A 22446-nucleotide genomic window follows, 5' to 3' on the forward strand; every position below is an offset into this window, starting at 1 on the left:
TCTTTTATTAATCACAGCATCTCTAAACATTTGACAAATTATCCTACTTAGATATAGGAAATACTACTTATCCAATCTGTGCATAAATCTACGCATATAGGAAATACTACTTATCCAATCTGTGCATAAATGACTTCCTGGTTGCTTTCAGTGTGGCCGCAGGGATAAGTGAACCAGATGGAGGAAGTCCTATTGTAAGCGTGTTTGTTTGACGATGTCTTATGTATTATCCCGGGCCCTTTTCAAACAAACGCTAGACCCCAAGGTCCCTTTCTTCTAAAATCTACTTCACTACTTCCTGTGAACCTCTGTGGAGGGTGGTCTTTTGACTGTGCTCAATAGGAATCTTGGAATAAAAAGTGGTGACCCAATGAGGAAGAACATTTGGACTCTCAAACCCACAAAGAAGCTGGGGCATGAGCTGACCCCAGAAAAACTCCCCTTAGAACCAAAAAGTGGGGTTGGACGTGGGGCAGTTCCCTTGGCTTTCTCTAGCATGGAAAAAAAAGAGAAACTATAGTCCCAGTGCTCTCAGGGGATAATTACCTGACAGACTGACCCTAATGAAAAAGCATCGCACAGCACCTTCTTAAAAGCTTTTGGTGTGTGCTTTTTTAGATAGTGGTGCTCAAATGCGGACAACCAATAATGCCCAGATTTTCTTACTGTCTGCTTTAGGCAATATATTTTTAAAAAATGAGGTTAAGCAAACTGCAGTTTAGGGGGAAGCACACTTATTTTTATGTTAGTAAATATTGTCATTTCTGCATATCACCTTTATGGTTGACACAACCTTGACATTGTGACACGTTAGCTCAAAAAAAAAAAAAAAGAGAGAGAGTTTTGTCCTTTTTTTCCCCCAGAATAAAATCCTTAAACACCAGGCAGCAGTGTTTTCTTTGAAGGTATTGTTGCTGTCATTGTCGCTAGGAGTTGCCACCTGTAAAAGGTTGCAGGCTAGAGTCTGACACTCTGGAACTCCTAGTTGGTGATTCATGCCTTGGATGTTAAACCTTGCTTTTTGCTCCCCATGCAGCGATGATTTACATGCTTTGTCCGGTCTCTGCCTTAATTTTGTAGACTGTGGTTCACAAGGGACACAAGCGCTGATTACACTTTACACTGATTATCAGTGGCTGAAGATTGACACCTTGTCGGAGAGATTGTCTCCACACACCAAGGCGTAAACTCCTCGAGTGAAGTGTCTTGCAGTGCGTAGCTCTGAGTCACGTTTACGTAAGAGATGCAGCACGTGAAGCTGAAGGATTTCAGAGAATGGTCCTCTTAGTGTCTGGGTTCACGTGAGTAGCTGAACAGCTGCCATATTCGGTTGAAATAGCCTCGTAAGTGGCTCGTGGCTTGAAACCCGGGTAGGCAAATGTATAGTTCTCAGTGACGAAGACCACTTAAAACATAATACCAGACCCTCTTATTTTTATTTTTCCTGAATATCCTTCTAGAGAAGCAGTTAGTTGCTTGGCTCAGATGAGGGCTGTCACTCTTATTCCACAAATATCCCAGCAGATTGAGACTTGACTCCCGATGCCTGAATCACAGAAACCATCCTCCATGTTACCTGCTTGCCTCTGACCCACTTTACTTCTCTTTCTTCCCCGTAATTATCTTCATCAGATGCTCCTGTAGTATATTTTCTTTCTGTCATTCTGCATCTGCATGTCAGGTCCGCAGACTAGGAGGAAATAAATAGCCTTCAGTATGCTAGTTACCGCAAATCAGAAGTTAAACGTGATGGAGAAATGTCCCTTACTTTCTGCGATGTTCTTATCCCCTAGCTTAGCTCTGTCTGATGTGTCTGTTGTAGAGATAGGAGAGCACAATGAAAGGCAGGGTGACAGAGTGGGAAGGTCATGCTTCAGGACAGGGTCAATAAAGGTTTCTCTCTGAAGAGCCAAATAGTAGATACTTCAGGCTTGGCAGACCGGATAGTCTCTGTTGCAACTCCTCAACTCTGCTATTGTCGTATGAAAGCAGCCACAGACAATACCCAAACAAATGTGCATGGTGTTCCAATAAGACTGTATTTATGGGCACAGTAATTGGAATTTCATATAATTTTCATGTCTCCTGAAATACTCTTCCTTTGATTTTTTTCCTCCAACTATTTAAAAATATAAAAAAACATTCTTAGCTCATGAGCCATACAGAAACAGGCTATGGGCCAGATTTGGCTTGCGGGCTAGCATCTGCCAACCCCTTGTTTAGGAAAGAGATTGATTTGGTTATGGTTCCGGGCTCTACCATGGGTGTGTATGACCCTGGGTAGAGGTGATCTTGCTTCTCTGGGCATGAGTTTGTTTAATTGTGTGTGTGTCTGTCTATGTGTGTGTGTGCGTGGGTGCATACCCGCATGCATGTGAGAGGGAGCATCTCCTTGCAGGGGGATGTGCTATTTGATGAGTAAGTGAAGCAAACAACATGGTCTTGATCTGATAGAAACTTGAGAATTAGGACATGCCTCCTCTTTGGGAAATCAGATAACACACCTCTCATATGTAACGTTAAGAACTTCGTTATCTAATATGCACTCAGAAATTACTGCCGATGTGGAAAACACTAGAGTTCATCTCTCCACTCTCAAGTTCTGAGGTGAAAAAGCTTTGATTCAAATTCTACTGCAGGACCAGGGGGTATTTTCCAAAATTCTTTGGTTTTGCAAGACTTCATCTTAACATGGAAACAATAATGATTCCTGCCATATAGGGTTGCCGTGAAGATGATGTAAAATAATGCATGTAAAATGCTCGGACAGTGCCTGTCCCTGAAGGATGACTCAATGAACAGAAAGTTGTTATTAGCGACAATACTGATGATATATTTAAAAGGCTTCAGAGGACCTTCTGGGTAAAGTCCAGGTGAAACAACTTTATTCCAACTGTCTGATCAACTGACTATCCTAATTTTTAAAAAATTTCTGCTTCCTGTCTGCCACACACTTCTCTTCTGCCTGTTTTAATTTATCCTACTCGCAGTTGGCTTATTCCGACTAACGTGTCTTTGCTCCTGAGCTTTCTCTTATCTGAAAATTATTGCTCTAACTTTTCTTCAGTTAATTCTGTCAGAACCTCCGGATTCTTCTCAATAGGGTCTTCCCAAGAACTCTAGACCCATTCATTTTTTTTCTTCACCATTAATTCCAATACTATAGTTGGAGTGTCTAATATAATTTTGCACCTAATTGTGTATTATCTCGTTTCATTCTTTAGTTAGCTCATATTTGTAAGTCTTATTTGGGGAACCAGAAAAGGAGGAAATGGTGAGATGCACTTGCTGTGTATCCCCCAACCTCCCTTCTCTCTAAAACTCCCCACCTTCCTTTGGAGCATCTATCTGTTGATGGACATGGTCACTTGAGTAGACTAAATCTACACTATACCCAGTCCTGAGTCCTACCCAGATCCTGACCTATAGTACAGAACTCCATATAATGGAATGTTCTCCATTCACTGGAGGTTGTGATACGCTGCTCATTTTTCATGTTGCTTCCTTATCTGTCACGTTACTGCTTGAACTCTGCTGTTCCTGTTGCTTCTGGTGGGAGAGATACATTTCACTTTTAAAATCAGTCTATTTTGTTGCAATGTTTAAGCAATAACGTTACACCATGTACAATGTACCCATTTTAAAATGTTGAGTCTTTGGGCTCCCTTTTGCTTGTTTCATGTAGATTCTGAATGATTCACCGCGTGATGCCTGATTTTTTTCCCACTGGAGTTTATTAGGAGCCCAGTTAATTGTGATTCATTGAGTATCATTTGGCAAGACGAGGTGAGGTCATTAAAATAGAGATTTTGCACTTCTGGACACATTGTCTTTTGTTGCATTGGAGATTAGGGAGTAGTAGATTTTCTTTTCCTCTCTTGCCTTTTTTGTCTAAATAGTGTATGCATAGGTGATAATTTTTTTAATTCAGAGGGAGAGGAAAAAGAAAAAGGGTGTGACCTGGGAGAAGTGTAAATAAATAAGTGTTAACATTGTTCCTTTCTGCCAGTGTAGCTTCCCGTCTTCTCAGTGCCTCTGGCCAGGAGGTTCCATTCAAATGCCCTTCCAAGCTTGTGATTTCCTCTACCCTGTCAGCCACAGGGAGCACGGCAGGGTGACGTGGGATGCTGCTCTGCCCTGCAGACTAGACCTTCTGGTTTCACTATTCCACAGCCCCACGCAAAGAGGAGAGGGAAAGCTGCCTTGGTATCAAGTTGTAGAGTAGAGAGAATGCAAAGAGACTTAAATGAAAAAATGATTTGCCAGCTCATCTTTTGGCCTTCACTATCTCCTTCAGCAGGGGAAGATATCATGCTGCTGAAATTTAAAACAAGCAAATCCCCGCATCTTCTTGAATAAATCCAGTTTCCCTGAGCGCTGGAGAAAATGCCGTTAAACCTTAACATTGGTCAGGAAGACTGAGCACCTTTCTGGGGGTTCTGAAAAAAGAAAAAGAAATGAAAAGGAAAGCATCTCTTTATTATAATAGAAGGAAGAAGAAAAAAGAAAAAAACCATTTTTTCAGCCGTAGCTCTGTCCTTCCTTGCTTTATCCTTTTGTTTGGGCAGCAATCACAGACCCGTATGCTAAGCAGTGGAAGATATTTTTCAGAAGCATTTGTCTCCTTGGGAGGCTTCTAAGCTTGTTCTGTTGGCAATGTGAAGCCACCACTGGGTCTGCCGTGTGGTTATTCTACAGATGGTTTGCATGGGTGGCTTGCTTCTGCTGGATGAGATCGCCCTTTAGACTCCAGTTTGGATTTAAGAATTTCATGCACTGCTAGTCTTGACTTTCTTTTGATACAATTCTCACATGGTTTCACCTGTAGACCCACTGTCTTTGGGGTTTTTTAATAGGTAAGAAGGAAGTAACATGGTAGAAGGCAAGTCAGGGAGCACTGATGCAAAGGAACAATCTCTGAAGCTTCATCCACCATCGTGGTCCGTTTTAGGTTGGATGGGTGACATGTGGTCTGGCAGTTTTCTTAGTATGTACAGGAACTAGCATCCAGTGGAAGCTCAAAAAAATCGTACAGAATTTCACCTAGACACAGTTAGCAATACATTTATTACACATGTGGGTTTGGGTTTTTTTTTTTTTTTTTTTTCCTTCTCCTCCTCTTCTCCAAAATAATCCCAGTTACACATGCAATTCATGCCAGGGACATTTATATGTTCCCAGGAGAGCATGGTCCTTTCAGATACATTTATTTCAGTGTTATCACTTTAAAAATCAAATGCAAAAAGTATAAAATGCATCATTCTAGTTTGCAGAGGAGGAAAGTTGCACTGTATTTTTTAAAAGACTTTGGTTCGTTTTCATTTCTTCAAATGCCAAAAAAAAAAAAAAAAAAGTTTAAACCCATCGTGCTTTTCACAGGGTCAAGGAGATAACTGACTGCTACATCATGGAATTGGCTTGTTTGGGTCATACAGGAATGTAGAAGGGGTACACAGTTGTTCACTGGTGGGTGGACTCTGGTAGGCTACTTATTTCTGAATCTGTTTTTCTGTCTGTAAAGTGGGATAACATGGCCTTACTCAGGATTGATGGAGAATTAAATAATATAACACGCAAAATCTTGGTAAAGCGTTGTCACGTAGTAAATTCAGCTCTTGTTTTATTGAGTGCTCTCTCTTTGCTGGGCTCTGCTTTTTACACTGTGTAAGTTTTAACTCAGCTAACAATTTTACATGCTGAGTAATATTATAACCCCCTGCTCAGATAGGGGAAACTAAGGCAGAAAAAGACTAACTTTCCTAGGGAAACAGAGGCTGTAATTATTGGCAGTGGAATTTGCTCCTGTGCTCCTAGTCACTGTTCCATTTTTGACTCTCCGTGTAGTATGTAGGTGACCAAAGAATTTTAATTCTCCTTGCCATCAGCTTTCTGAACCTTATTTCCCTTGTGTGTAGAATTGATCTGATTAGAACAGTGACCTTTAAAAGAGGTAGAAACACCTGGGGAATGTCTTGAAACTGGACACAGCTGGACCCAGTCCTATGAAGATTCTGATTTTGTGGTATTTATTTATTTTGGGTCTTGGACTATGAATTATTCTGATGCAAAGGTGGTTCTGATGGAAAGCACCAGAAAGATAATCAGGGTAGAAAGAGCCAGACTAACCAGGAGAAAATTCTTAAGCTTCTGTTTTCTGAAATTTTGCGCTAATTCACATGCCGAAGAAAATCTCTGTTTTTGAAGATGGTAAAATGTTTCTCCTCCGAGGGTAGCTAGAGTCAAGATAGGGCTATGATTTTACCACTCCAAGGTTTCACCACCTGGTTCTCCTTTGTAAGTGACCTTGAGCCTTTAAGATATTTGCATAGAGCTGTCATGCTTTTTGTAGTTTAAACAATTCTTATTTCAGTGATGTGTTTGGCAGGAGCCTTCCCCTTCCTTACATGGCAAGTAGTACAATACGAGCTTTTAAGCCACTCAGTGGAATTACCCCATGCTGCTTTCTTTTCCTGATATGTCTTGGCCCCTAGTTCATTTTTAGCACTTACGAAGGATTGCATTTTTTTTTAATACCATTCATTTGCACAAAGTGTAAGTTGTAATCAAATTCCTCAATATTAATAAATGGCAGATGGAATTTTTTATGGCATGGGAACAAAAATGAATTTAAGTTCACTGTGCTCTAAATATTACTCTAAATGGATCTCTTTCTTATTATATCAAGCTTACCATCTTTACAGATGAATGTGCCCTGTCTAACTTAAAATAACAGGGCCATCTGCTGACCTAGAACAGCCAATAGGCAATGAGTGTGTGTGTGCATGTGTGCACATTCATTGTTCTTTGAAGACATCTATAGGTTAAAATTAAGACATATTGGTAAAAATCATTGTGAAACTTATACACTCTGAGTATGTATAAGATTTGGTATCAGGCATCATTAGAAAAGAAAAATCTACAAATGGTTGTCTTTTAAAAATTACCCCTTACACAAGAAAAAAAAAAAAAAAGAAAGCAAGTCTTGAGCAGAATACAGTAATTTTTTTTAAATAGTTATGGTTGACTGAGTGCTTACCATGCCACTGTTCTCAGTGCTTTGGTCTGTATTATTTTATTTAACTATCACAGCAACCCTATGGGATGTTGGGTATAATTGTTCTTTCCACTTTCCAGATGAGGAAACTGAGTCTCAGAGACCTTAAGGAACTCAACTTAGGTCATCCAGCTAGAAATGGTGGAGGCAAGATTTAATCTGATTCCATGGCTTGAGCTCTCTGTCAGTGTGTGGCATGGCTTTCCAGTTGGGTGATCCAATAGGTCAGAGGTCCAAATATCCAACTGTTAGAAGTAAAATGCTGTTGTTTAGATGAAAGGGAGAGCGTGGGAGCATGCCCTAGCTGCTATGAAAATCAAGTTGCTCAGCCAGAAAGTTGAGAGTCATGGGAGAATCAAGGGAAAACTACAGAAGTGGAGATGGCTAAAGAAGGGACAGAAAAGAGAGGCGACAGGTAACAGAAGTCGCCCTAGAAAGGGAAAGGAGCTTGCCAGTCTGAAGAGTAGAGAAGGATGCTAATAAGACAAAGAAAAGGGGCACCATGGAACACTGAACCTCACTTAATCTTTCATAAACCTTAGACTTCCATAAAATGATAAGTAATTGGGAGTTATCATTATCCCTGAGCTTTCTAATATGCCAAATATTTAACAGAATGAGTTAGAATATACTTTCCTGGCCAATTCATTGATCTTTCAGTGCATTCAAGAAGTGATCCTTTCATAAGGGCAGACTGACCTGAAGAGAGTAAGCTGATCTGTCACACAAAGGAAAAGTTTACTATGAGGGAGCAGAGATGGTGTCCTGCACTTCTTTTCTTTAATCCTTCTTTATAGCTATTAATTTTTGGTTTACATTCAATCTACCCATAGCACCAGCACCTTAATCAAAACTTTCAGGTACCATAGTGTGTGAATGTTGAAGCCCTTTGTGACTTAAAGGTTAGATAACTGTGTTTCTTATACTCTGATCTCCTTGAATATCCAAGAGTCCTTTTTTAAAAATTGTTAATGTACATTCTTGTTCTATGTTACCAACTTCTAGTTATAAACAATATGCAGGTTCTGAATTACTCCTTCTTTAAAATTCTCCTGATGGTGCTGGATTTTCGATACTCCATCTACACCCATGGATTCACTGAGTGAGTCTGAAAGACATACAGGTGTAGACTTACAAGGAGAGGCATTTTACCCCTCGTGTTACTAATGCAGGAATCCTACACTGTGCCCTGACTCTGGTTGATAAGACAAAGAAAAAGGAGGGCACCATGGAACAAGCTCATTTTCTAGAGAAGAAGAAGAAGAAGAAAATCCCTGGGAAGTCAGTATTTTGAGTTTAGATTCATTCCTTAATATGTTTTGTACAAAGTTGTCTGTATTGTCTTTTCAGAAGTCTGATATGTGAATACCGTTTTCTCAGTCTTTTTAAGAAAGATGGAAACATCCAAAATAAGGTGAGCCGATATACTAAAAGGATCTTTTCAAGAAATGAAACTCTTAGTATAGAGTTTTTCTTCATTTAACTCTGAAACCCACTAGGTCTTAAAACCTGTGAAACAGGACCATGAATGATAATTGTAATGAACGCCTTACGCTGTCAAGAAAATGTAAACCCTTATCCAGTGTTCAGTACCAAAGAAGGCAGGAGGGCATGCAACAATTTTAGGAAGAGTTCTACTCCTCAACAATGAACAGTTTTAAAATTTGTTTCCCTGAAGTGTTAACTTTTTGGGAACATTCAGTTATTGACAACCTGTGTTGCCCAGTAAGCCAGTCTCTGGCTCCTCAAGTCAGTAATCCATTCTAACATCCTTTATAGAACTAAATCTGGAATAAGTTTCAGAGTTGCAGTCCTGGTTTTGCATTTCCAAGTCCTGTGACCTTCAGCAAGTTACTCTGACTCTCTAAATCTCAGGTTTGTTTGTTTTTTTTTTTTCCACATAGAAAATGGGAATAAATAAAAATGCCTATCTCACAGTGTTGAATGGGTATTGAATATTTAGCACAATGTCTGGTGTATACATCCTTACTAAATGGCAGATGTCTTTGCTTGAAATGTATTTGGAAGCAATACATGAGTTTCTAAACAGTGATGAATGGCAATATATTTTCCAACAACTTTGAAGTCATGCCTTCTAAATATAAGGAGTTAGGATGAAATTCTCAGCACAGAGGTGTAAGTTCGTCAGTAGTCATTAGTCCTGCCATGTCCCTTCATCATCTCCAGCGGTCCAGTCTCCCAAAACCCAGTTGCTAGATTAGGTTCTGTAGTCAAACAGTGTCCAGGTCACCTTGCTGTTGCCTGCCTAGGCTGCGTCAGGGCCGTGCACACATAACTCAATCTGTATAGCGACGGATGTCAGCCAGGAAGGACCTAAGTATTTATAACCAGTAAATAAGCAAGAGGAAGTTTCCATTTAATAAATGCATACGCATGGGTTCTCAGTCAGGACATTTTAGGTTGAAGTCTTAACTGTTTTCATTAGCTGGATGGCCTTGGTCTACTTCCTTGTCCACTTTTTTAAAATACGGATGACAATACATGCATTTCAGAGGGCTGCTGTAAGGGTTAAATTGAATGCCGAATGTTAAGAGAATTTATTTAGTGCACGGTAAACTTCTTCTTGAAACTCCTCCTGCTTTTGCCTCTTATGGTATCCTCTGGGCTTCCTCTAGCCTCACAGCTGGCTCCTTCCCAGTCTCCCTGCCAGTCCCTCTGCCCTGCTTGACTAGAAATGAAGAGCCTCAAGGCTCTGACCTCGGTTCTTCCACCTCCAGACTTGCCCTAGGCTTCCTCATCCAATCCCATGTCTTAACGCACCACCTAATTCTCAGTGAAAGCTCTAACTTCCAGCTTATTAACACCCTGCGGTCGTTTAGAAGGTTAAGTAAATTGACCAAAACCGTATAGAAAGGGTCAAATTGGCATAAAGTCAACATCCATCCGGCTCTGAAATCCAGCCACTAAAAATGCAGGTTGGGAGATAGAAAAAAAATACCAATCACCCAAGTACCAACCTCCAAACAACAAAAAAGAGAGGGAAACATTGGAGTGTTCACTTGACTTGTTATAGCTGCAGAAATCATGCGGTTTTTCCATATGATAGTGCAGCTTATCCTTTAATTAAATTTTCAAAAACAGTTTTTGAAGGTTAAGAGTTCTATCTCAAACTTCACATCATTTTCAAGGAAAATTAATGAAAATTATTAATTGTTATAGCTCATTTATAAGAAGCTAGATGAGAACATTATGAAAAATTAGTGAAAGTATTATCAGATGGAATAATTAAAGATCAATTGTGAAATAATCACATAATTCTAGCTATACGCTGTATCGCTCTTCATTAATCAAAGATAATCTGGAACTGCAATACTTAATTAAATGCAAGAAAGTGTTTGTGTGTTCTGGCTCTGAAAGGAGATAATTGGAGAGTACAGAAGCTGTACAGTTGTCAGCTTTTGCTGATTTTTTGAGAGTCTGGAAATGCAAATTCTACAGTGTGGGGGTTGGTCACTTTGTGGACTGTGGAAATCTGACCTGTTTTCAATGAGGTAATGTTCTCCTTTGAATCCTGGAAGAAAAAAAGAGAGAGAGAGGTTTTAATTCACCAATAAAAAGAAAGTAATGCATCTAATTTTGTCAGATGGACTAGATCTCAAAGGCCGATGAACAAATTCCATCTAACTTTGCTTTCTTTTCTGCCAAAGTAGCGACCGACTGGCTAAAATCCACAGTGTTCCTTGAAAGAGGAAGTAATTCATTTTTTTCTCCCATTTATAAAATAAGGCCATATGTAGTACTCACATCAATCTTTATTTCTCTGCAGGAACTACAGCGAAGTCACATACCAATTTCAAATGCAATTTTTTAAAATGTTATTAAGGTAAAATTTGCATACAATAAATGCACCTATTTAAGCTAGAGATCGATAACTTTTGACAAATACATATATAGCCAGGTTATCACCATGACAATCAAGACAAAATGTTTCATTTGCTACAGAGAGGTCCTTGTGCTCCATCCCAGTCCATCTCTGCTCCCACCTTGGCACCAGGTGACCACTGTTCTACTTGTCTCATAATAAGGATCAGATTTGCCTTTTCTAGACTTCCATCTAAATGGAAGTATGTATCATGTACTTTTTGGGGTCTGGCTTCTTTTGCTTGGCGTGACCCTTTTGAGATCCATTCCTCTTAACTCATTCATTTTTTATTCCCAAGTACTATTTCATTGGATGAATATGCCACAGTTTACATATTTATTAACCTTTTGATAGATGTTTTAGTTCATTTTCAATTTTGAGTTATAATGAATAAAGCTACTCTGGGCCCTCATGTATAAGTCTTTTGTTTGGTCAAATTGTAAATCATTTTTTATATTGTTTTGTGTCATTTGTTTGCCCTTGTTCACTGTATCAACCGAGTAAAAATCAATCTCAAAAAAAAACCCCAAAAAACTCCAGGATGGAGGAAGGTTGGTTTCCACACTGCGTGTGGAAATATAATTAAACACAGAAATGTCTTCTTTTGAAAAGAAAACACTTTGACATACATCGTTTCCTTCCTTCTTCACATCGGGCTTTTGCAATAAGAGTGGAAGGTACTGTTATTACTCTTAGCTTCTAAATTTGTAAACTGGGTCTTAGAAGAGTTAAGTGATTTACTCAACACCACACAGTTGATAGGCGCTATGGTCAAAACCAGATCTTGCTTTACAACTTCTTTGGCGTGCTCTAGAATTTTTTTTTTTTTTTTTTACTTCCTTCTACACATAGTTGTTAAGTTCCTTCTGCTTGCCTAACACTGTATTCGAGGATAGGGAGTCACATTACAACAACAACAACAACAATCCATGTGCTCCCTCGAGGAATTTATTAAATTGAGAAGACAATACATGCACATGAAAGAAATCTAGTGTGTTTGTAAAGGCAGTTAGTTAAGGTTGTTAGAAACTTGCATTCTGTGCTGCGTTGAAACAGGTGTTGAATGAATAGGTCGCTAAATAAAAGGGCAGGGAGTTATTTGGGAGAGAGTTTCATTAAGGAAGTGATTTTTGTGCTAGACATTGAGAAACAAAAAATAGGGATTGAGAAAGAATAGGTAAGAAGAAAAGCCAAGTATGTATGTCTCGTGATGAGGAATTTGGAATCAGCAGGACTGAGGGGGTTTCCTTTCAGATTGAACACAAAGGGTGCAGACAGTTGAATGTCAAGTTGAATGATACAGAATTGGCTCAGTGGACGGCAGGGAGACGTCGTGGATTCTTCTGCAGCAGGGGATAGTGAGTGACATGGTACACGTGATGTTTTAGAAAGGATTGACTGGTCACACCTTGTGGAATAGGGTAGATCTAGGAATGACCATCAGAGAGGTTCATTCAAAGACTATCGTAACCTAGGTATGAGGTGAAGATGACCCAGACCGAGGAAAGGAAAAGGGAAGTGTAAATGTTTTTCTAAAAACAGACAAACCATTACAGCTTTTCACTGAATGGTATCCTAATTCAGAGGCATTCGAATAAAATTTCTCTAGAAACTAAATGTCCTTGTGCTAACACAACCAGGTTTCACAGCCATAGAAATGATTATAAAGCTATGCTTTAAAGGACTTAATTTTGGCCTGGAACTTAATTTCTTTTGCTGCAATTCACCGCCTGTCAGCTTACCAAAGGATGCACTGACTTGCTTATTTCAGCCTCTCTCTTTGGAGTAGAGTTGAAAATAGCACCCATCAGTCTTAATCTCAAGTATTTTCCAAAATGCTTCCCAAATTAATAAGTGCAGGATTAGAGGCAGTGACCCTGTAGGGGAATATGACAAAAATAGCTCACCCATAATTAGGAATGAAATCTCCTTTCATTGGGCAATAGGAAATTGGCCAGGTCCACCTGCTTTTCCTACTGTGCTGTGTCAAGGGGTCCTTCAGGCAAGTGCTCCCAAGGTTCTCTCTCCTCTTGCCCCGTGATCTCGTGGGTGCTTTGATTTTTTTCCCCCTTTTCAGGCTGCCCACGTCAGCCTCATTCACCATGCCCCAGGCACGCACGTAGGTTGGATCTTGGTAATTAATTGTCCTCGTTAGCAGACCTCAGTTAGAGGTGCATGTGGACCCTGGCAGATTGAAAACTCTCTCACCCACAATGTATACACTCTCTAGAAAACAGACTAGAGCAGTAACTTTGGTTTGATTTGGAAGCCACAGAAGCTCTTCAGCAGAAATTCTTAATAATGAAGTTAAGCGACTCTGGTCTTTCTGAAAATAAGTCCAGTGATTGTTCCTATGCGTTGCCACAGGGAAGACCCCCATCAACTTGGGGGAAAAGATTAACTTCACATCCTGTCCTGTGTACCTGTGCTCTATACGCAGTCGCCATTTGATCTCAGACACACGACTTACCTTTCTCTGCCTCAGCCCCTTCATCTGTAAAGTTGGAATAATCCTGGCACTTGCCCTCCAAAGTCAAGAAATATTAAATAAAGTGATCTATTTAAAGGGCTACATATTCTTCCTGGAAAATTCTCAGCACTTAAATATCAGGCATGGTTTTTGACCTGGTGCTCTTGCTACTGTTTTTTTTGTTTTGTGTTGTTTTGCTGTTGCTTCAGCCCAGGTTTTAGTAATTCTTCTCTAGACGTTTTCAGTGTAAGGGAGGGAAGTGAAATATAAACACCCCATGGCAGAATTTTAAGAGTTCTATCTGCAGGTACAAGCAATGTACTACAGAGACAGCAGAAGAATGAATAATTCTGCAGGGGCAATCAGAGACCATTTGATGGGTCAGATGCATTAAAGCTGAGCTTTGAAGGTGGAATTTTTAATTTAATCCCAGACAAAGGAAGGCTGCTGGAGATTTTTGAAGGAAGAATCTAAGCTGAATTTTATTGGCAACTTTGTGAAAAAAAGAGGCAGTAGAAGAGAAAAATTAAAGGCAGAGAAAGGATCGCAAACTAGAAATGCTTGCTTTTCCTTGATTGTTTTTTGTGAGATGATGGCCCAAGAGTATGCGGGAGGCAGAGAAAGAGGAGGAGGCTGGAGTGACATGGCTAAGGGCATCCAATCCACCAGCACGATCTTGATGGAAGACTCCTCCCACATAAATTGTGGAACTCATCCACTTTCTCCCTCTTTTGTGACTTGAACTCTGAGCAGCATTTCCCGCAGGACCCGTTTCTGCTTCTTGAACTTCTTTGTGCTCTTGACTGTCATGACACACTCTGGGTTTCCTCCAACCCCTTGACTTCCCCTTCTCACACTTGCAGATGTCTACTGCTCTGCTTGCCCCTAGAAGGCCCCAGGCTTGGTTTTTTTTTGTGTGTTTACACACTCATCTAATTTTATGCTGTAAAACGGGGGATGTTTCCTATTTCCTATTTCCTATTTCCTAATAGGGGCTGGCTTTATCACTCCTTTGTGAACTTATCCCCCACACCAGACTCATGGCCCTGACTTCCGATCTGGCATATCTGCGTGGACATTGTGGTAGGCATGCCTTTGGTCACATCACAGCCATAGTTCCGTCTCCAGTCTTGCTCTTCTCTGAGTTGCCCCATCTCACAAATGGTGCTACATCCACCTAATTGCTGAAGCTCAAGAGCTGGAGTTTTTCCTTGGTTTGTTTCTTTCTTCCCACCTCCATGTGCAGCTCATCGGGAAGGGCTGTGAGTGTAACCTCCCAGATCTCCCCCAAACCCTGTCCCTGTTCCCCATCTCTGCTGCTCTCATCCTTGTAACGTGTGCTCTGGAGTAAAAAGTTATGATCTGGTCTAGCTCGGCCTCTTCTTGACCTCTCTAATCCGTGAACTACTCAGGAGCTGGAGTCGTTTCTTAAAAACCTATTTTCGGTCATGTTATTTCCTTTCATAAACGTCTTCACTGAACATCCAAACTCTTACCCAGTTTAAAAAGTCTGATTTCTCTGACTTCATCAACTTTTAGTCTCCCATCTCCCACTCTGCTCCAGTCACACCAGCTTTTCCTTCTTTGCCTCGAATACATCAACCTTGTTCCTGCTTCATATACTTGGGAACTACTTTTCTCATTGGTCAGTGCTTCATTTTGGTGTCCTCTGTTCAGAGAACCCTTTTCTCCTGATCTCCCAATCTGAAGTCCCTCTCAACTCTCCCTGAATTAATCGCCCTACAGTAGTAACCAGATACTTTTGCCTGTTGTCTATTGATTCATTCTTCCTCTCGGCTTTCTCCAATTTGAGAGTACGTTTTATTAGAGAAGGAAGCTTGTCACTGGATTCAAAACTCTTTCCCAACATCTAAAATAGGGCCTAGCATGATAGCTGTTTAATAAAGAATATTTAAATGAGTGATTTTTTTTTTAATACCACTCTCCTGTATATCCAACCACTATTCTTTCTTGCTTGGATTACAAGCCAACTCACCATTTGCATCACATTGTCTTTTCATCTGTATCACTCGAATATTTATCCCCCTAACTCACACTCTATGTAGGATCTCTTAAAATTGCAATCTAATGCTGACCGCCTCCTCTTCCTCATACAGCACGTGATCCACATCTGCATCTCCAGCTCATCCTCTGCTGCTCTTCCTTCAAGCTCAACATGCCTCTTCATTTTTCTTTTCTCCCCTAAATGCACAAATAGTGGAGGATGTCGGAGATGGCTTCACTACCTCTTTCAGTCATCAGTATTCAGGAATGCTCATAGAATCCTACTCTGGCAACCTTACCGCATTACCTGTGCACCCTGCACCAGGATGTTTTTGCAGGCTCCTTTTTAATTTGTAAAGAGAAGGAACAGGAGGTCCAAAGGTGATTACCAGTCATAGCAGTTCATCATTATAAAGGTCTGAGACTTGTGGCAAAGGGATGACTGTAAGATACAGGTCAAATGGATTTTGCACTATTCAGACGCAGGCTGAATTACAAAAATTAAATAGCAGTCTAATTAATCAGAGTCGTTAGGCACATAATTCACATCTCTGGAACTCTAGCTGATTATAGACTTTTAAAAAATTGTATGATGTACAAATAACCAAAAAAAAAAAAATCCTGCTCTAGTTGGTTTTCCATATGCGGGCTTCAAGGGTAAGCAAACATTACAGATTTCTGCAAAAACAGAATTATTCTTACTCTCTAGGAGGAAAAAAAGGTGAATTCTGTTTTTCAAAGAGAATAAAGGATTAACCTTGTGAAGGATGAAAGAAGTTTTGCATGCTGTTGTTAACTGTGGCATGTATCCTGATTTGGGGCATTTTAGGACGACACCAGATGAATGAAAAGGATAGGAGACAAGATGAAAACAAAATCGTATGCAAGCTTTATATTGAAATCTGGCTCACTGATTGCTTTCTGAAGGTGTAGAGTAGGCATTCTCTGTCCAGGGTAGGAGGACACGGTGGAATGCAAGCGAGGTGAACCGGCTCCGTGAAGAGAACGGTGACATGAGCAAGAATTACCCAAATTCCTGATAAGTAGACGCAGAGCATGTTAGGAAGCTCCTAAGAGAAACCTGAGATCTGAGAGGGCACTGTGCACACACCACAGACATTTTGGGATGATAGCCTCTGCACATGAAACAGAAAGTAAAATGAAGTCTGATTTTACATTACCCAAAAGAAGCATTGGGAAATCACGATGAAATGTGGGCAAACATAAAAGCCGAGATGTGGAGCAGACAATGTGGTTCATTTAGAAATTAAAGAAACTGTCAACTAAAGGAAAATATTTTTTTAAAGCCTGTGTTTTCAGGTACCTAAATTTCAAAAGTCTTTTAAAATAGTTGAATTTAAGGGTTAATTTTACACTTTTTAGAATGTCACTTCACTTTTTTAATTTTCTTCTAAAAATAATGAGGCTAATAATAATTGGTAATGTGTATTGAGCATTCAGTATGTGTCAGGTACTATGCTTAACACATTCATTATCCTATTTTGGCTCACAGCTCCACGGCAGTGAGAATTACTCTCTGTATTTTACAGAGGAGGAAACTGTGATTCACAAACTGACAGTCAATTCGCCCAAGAACTCATAGATAGTAAAAGGATGAGTTATGAATCTAGGGTTTACTGGTTCCAACACCTATGTTTTTAACCACTCCCCTATGTTACCTCCCTAAGTTAAATTGTACCTTCTCCATAGCAGTGAAATGAGCAGCTGTTTTAAGTGAAATTTGACCATATGAATCACTCTTTTAAAGGACTGTGGTCACTCACAATGTAATGTTTGCTCGTAATTTTATATGACATTAAACTCTGGAGAAGTGGCTTCGGTGTCTTTCTTTCTGTGCATTTCAGAATACGGTCTGTCATGATGCTAGCATAGAAAATCAATTCTATATTTTGTTCTCTTTTGTGCAAATTTTGCCCTGCAGTGATCTAGTCACTGGTGCAATCTAGACTTTAGACCTTAGTAAAAAAAAAAAAAAAAAAGGAGTAATTCATGGGTCTTGCAGAATGACATTCTTCATGCTGTATTTTTCTTTATAGTCAGGATGAGTGAAGATATTTTATGCTCAATTTAGAAAAGCTATTTGAAGTTTAAAATATTAAGGAAAATTACAGTGGAGGTTTTAACCCTCCATACTCTCGTGCCCATTGGGTCATTTGTCAGATTAAAACTTTTTTTCAGAATAAATTCATCTTTAATATTACGCTGTACACCAGAAATTGACACATTATAACTGACTATACTTCAATTAAAGAAAAAAAGTAAGCACTTTTTTGAGGGGTGGAGGGGATACGGAGAATCACAGTCTATTGATTTGCTTTTGACTTTTCTTATATTTTTAAAAATTTTTAATTAAATGAGAGATTTTTTAAATTTTGCAGAGTTTGACAATTTTCAGAAGTTTCATACACGTGATTTCAAATAATCCTGTATTAACCTTTTTTGTTCTTTCCCTATCCCAATGCTGCCCCTTCTCCCCTCTCCTCTCCCCACTGATAACCACTGGTTTGTTCTCTGTATCTGTGAGTCTGCTTCTTTTTTGTTTTATTCACTAGTTTGTTGTATTTTGTAGATTCCACAGATGCGATATCATACAGAAATGCGTCTTTGTCTGACTTACTTCCCTTAGTATAATGCCCTCCAAGTCCTTTATGCATTTAAAAAAAAAAGTACCTTTAAAGAAGGGATGTCAACTTCAGGCTTATCATTTAGTTCCACACCACTGAAAACTGGGTTTGTTGTCATATTATGGCTACTGCCTGGATTTTACATTACATTTAGCAATGCGCAGAGTTCCTCGCAATGTAAATGAAGGACTGTGCATCATTGGCTAATTTGTTCATTTATGCAGTTAACAAACATTAAGTACTTGCTTTGTACAAGGTACTCCTTTAGTGATAAACAATATGGTTTCCTTTGTGGCGCTAACAGGCTAGTTGTAGAGGCTGGGAAAAGACACAAACAAGAGGAAAATGTCAGAACACTAAGAATTGCTATGAAGAATATGGAGCAGGCTGACATGAGGAGATAATACTGATGGGTGAACTTGGCCATTTTAGAAGGATGGTCAGAGAAGGGCCCACTGAAGATACGACATTCAGCCTGAGGCCTTTATGATGAGAGTGAACCAGGCAAAATTCTTGAGGAAGAGCATTGCAGGCAGAGAGAAAAAGGCGAAGACCATAAGATGGAAACGTGTGATGTGCTGAAGGGACAGAAAGAAAGTCAGGGTGCTTAGAGTGTGGAAAATGTCAGATGAATGTTGAGACCAAGTAGGAGATATCGTTGGGGGAATAAGAGGTCTTAATCAAAAGTTGCAATTTTATTTTAATTGTCACGAGAAACCATTGGAGGGTGATTTGCAACTTGGAGGATTAATTTGGGGCTATAGGATGTAAGCTAAGAATTTTGTATTTCACAGCGAGGAGTGCAGTTTCTTTGGGCCTCAGACAAAAACAAGATGTAGAAAAAGATTGAGGGCCTTGTCTTAGTGCTACTTTGAAACTGGAGCTTAAGCGCTCATATCCAGAGACCACTCATTAAGGTAGACTTTACACATTTAACATAGTCACTGAGCCAGGCACTGTTTTAGGCAACAGGGATACAGCTGTAAGTAAGAAAGTTTCTTGCCTTACATTCTAGGTAATAGAACAGAAGGAACATATTATAACACTGAGCACTTCCTGAGGGTTCTTGTTAATAGTCTGTCATCCCTGCAAGTCCCTCAGCTTCAGGACTTGCCTGCATTATTCATCAACTGAGATTGCCCTAGAGCTTACTAAAATGCTCAACACATAGTAGGTACTCAGTAATTCTTAACCGAACTGAATTGAACAGAATTGAAGATTATCATGTTGGTGTTCATTTCATTGATACACAGTATTCCATTGTGCGAAGTCATCTTCTCTTTTGTTTCCAAAGCATGTTCTAGTTTAGAACATAAATATACTGGAAAATCATTTTTTTTTCCCAAGAAGGGTTTATGTTTTCACAAGGTTTTACTATATTACTCACTGTATTATCCTCATTCTGTGACATACAGTCCACCTTAATCCTATGAATTTAAATCTCTATGGCATATGTCTGTTTTGGACTTAAAAAATGTGAAATCTGTTAAACTCTCAAGTAGTTTGTAAACCATATTTTTCATAGCCCCCTGAACATGCCCTATTTTGTTTTGCACATCAGAAACAAAGTCATGGAATGAAGAACGTTTGTCCTTTCCTATTTCTATCTGTACATCCTATTAGGAAAAAAAAATCACTAATTTATGATTATTACAAAAGGCAGATTGAAATGTCGTCCTACTTTGTTCTTTCTCTGGGATTTTTCTTCAATCTCTGGCTCCAGGTCCAAATATCTATGGACAGTTCCCTCAGAGTGTCATGGCTGCTTTCATGGCGCCCATTCAGCGCCCTCTCTTCTTACTCTCCTTCCTGTTTACTTATCTCCAACCTTTTGGCCTTAGTTTAACGTTAACCATTTCTAAAAGCCTTAGTTTCACCCTCCACATCTGAGTTAGCTGCCTGTGTTTCTTCTGTGACCAGCTTTGTCGCAAGCTCTTGGAATATCTGTTACTCTTAGTTTCTTTCCTGGACTATACACTCCTCCAGGGTTGGGACTGGATCATAATTACAATTCAAACACCACCTCCCAACTCAGTGACTTCTGAATAGTGGACCTGTCCCCAAAATCTACCGAGTGAATGAATAAATGGATACATTGGCCATCATTTTCTAAGGCAGATCATAATTTAATTTGTTCTCATTGTCTGGTACATGAAAAAAAAGGGGGGGGGCTTTGTTCATACCTGTAACTTTCCCAGTCCCCCGGGTTCTATTTTTACAGTTTTATTTTGTATAGTTTGATACTTAGCATGTTACTTCAGAGCAATATAGCTTTTAAGTCTGAGGGAGAAAAGAAAGAGGACAACCTAGTGTTGGTATATATCCGCCCTTAGGACCCATTTCTCAGGAAAAAGCAGACAGGAAGGGGCTGTGGTTGAAGATCTAAGAGCACGTGTCATTAAGGAGAGAACTGAGCATCGTTTCCACACTCAGTTTCATTCCTCTGATATTCCAGACTGCAAAAGCTCTGGCTTCATAGTTGACAGTCAACACGTAAGAACTCTGGTTTCTCCTGCCTTTGTACAGGAAAGCAGTGTGGCTGCATGAGGAGTGCGAGATGGTGTTTTCATCTCATGAATAAAAACTGTATCTTGATGTTGCTGACAAAGAGCTGAGGCTGCCAAGCCAATGATAGGCTTCCCAGAGAAGAGCAGGTGAAAAGGATACTCACTCTTTTTTCTTTCTTCTTTTTGCTTCTCCTAGCTCTTCACCAGTGTTCAATTCAACCCAAAGAACCAGGAACCGAGGAGGAAGGAAATAATTGACATGCAAAGCCTCTATTTTTAGACACCTTTACACTTTTCTTTTGCTTCTAACTAGCAAGGATTTTTCCAAACAAGCTTTTAATTAGCAGGTGAGTTTAATTGATACGTGGGTTTCTCAGAAGGGGAAGGGACCTCAATGTGGAGGAGGAGGGGGGAGGGCCTCCATCACTCTCACTCACAATAGAAGACCATTAATTCATTTGCACCTGGATGTTTTAAAGGATCAATTTACTGTAGCAAAGAAAGAAGGCAGAGCCTCAAAAGGTTGGAATCTGTCAGAGAAGAAAGAGAGGCACTATAATTTAACATGCTATGTAGATGATTTAAAACTTGGAGAAATATTGCTACTGATGTCCAAATACAGAAACTAACCTATTTGCATACAGTCAGCTTCTGTCCAAGTACTGAGAAAAGATTAATGTGTCAAAACCAATGAAGTTAATTTTTTTAAAGTTTTTAGTTGGTAGGAAAGTGAAAAATAAAACAAAACACATATTTAAATCATCTGCATTGGCCTTAAAAGAGTACTTTATTAATGTAAGTGAATGTGAGAATGTTTTAAAAGTTAAATCCAGGGTAGCCTTGCTTTTTATGAGGACAGGAGAGGACACGTATCCTGTGTCCACTTTTGCAAAGTGGGAGGTTGCAGTAAGCCTGGGGAGATAAATACATCACGAATCAGAAACCATTGGTTGCATGCAACGGACACAAATGCTGACGAACGAAAGTAGAAAAACGAGTAAGTTGAAAGCCTATTGGCTGAATCACAGAATCAAATGAATGGCTGAACAGTCAAGCCTCACAAAAGGCTGGAAACTGGAGAAGCTCTGAAATCTAGGTAAGAAGCTAGTGGGGGGGGGGTGTCTCTTCAAGGGTCTGCCATAAGAGAGACTTGGGAACCAGGATCTGATTGGTGAAGCTGGATTCATATGCCCACCTATTGACAGGGGAGATGAGATACTTCAGTTCTAACCAGCATCATCTCTGGTGAGGGACCAACTGTTCATCAGGTGCAAAATTCTAGACGCTGGTACAACTTCCGACCTACTCTAAAGCCATGTATGTGTGTAAACATACGTGCACATAACGTACAACCTATACGTGCATATGTAGACATACATTGGTACAAAGTTGTAATTACTGAATTTTCTTCCAATATTCCAGCACCAGTACACCCTGCCTGCTTCAGGATGATTATAGGTGTTGGACAGGCATGTTGAAACTCTGTGCCACCTGCGACGTTGTTAATGTATATTCTCCGTTAGCCATAGTGAAAGTCTGCTTTCCAAGAGGAGGAAAATTCTCCTTTGATTCCCTGCCACTAGCAGCCGTTAAAAAAAAAAAAAGAAATGGTTGCACTTTTACCCTTTAAGATGCCTTTTCAGATTATTTGATATTTATTCTTAAAAAAGCCTGAAATAATAGCCTGGACCCTGCTGAGTTCACCACAGAACTGTCAGAGACTTGTATTTATTGGACAAATGGTAGTTACACAGAACACAGAGTCCTAGAGAAAAGCCAGCTGCATGAACATCTCCTACCCCTAAATTTCTGCTTCAGTGATGGACTCAAACTGAGACTTTTTTTGCTGAGCATTGCCTCTGTAGAAAATAATTATTTGTTTG

The 22446-nt window shown here is 39.7% G+C and overlaps 1 long non-coding RNA gene across 1 annotated transcript in view; it reads left to right on the forward strand.

Moving 5' to 3' along the window:
• LOC116148444 (uncharacterized) overlaps window positions 1-22446 on the forward strand; it is a 1308953-nt gene that overhangs the window by 1255519 nt on the left and 30988 nt on the right. Inside the window, exon 9 of the long non-coding RNA XR_004131959.2 lies at window positions 20760-20910. This is a non-coding gene — a long non-coding RNA (uncharacterized LOC116148444). The remainder of the gene's footprint in view (window positions 1-20759; window positions 20911-22446) is intronic.

The sequence above is a fragment of the Camelus dromedarius genome, chromosome 27 (assembly GCF_036321535.1).
Source record: "Camelus dromedarius isolate mCamDro1 chromosome 27, mCamDro1.pat, whole genome shotgun sequence".
Classification (NCBI taxonomy): domain Eukaryota; kingdom Metazoa; phylum Chordata; class Mammalia; order Artiodactyla; family Camelidae; genus Camelus; species Camelus dromedarius.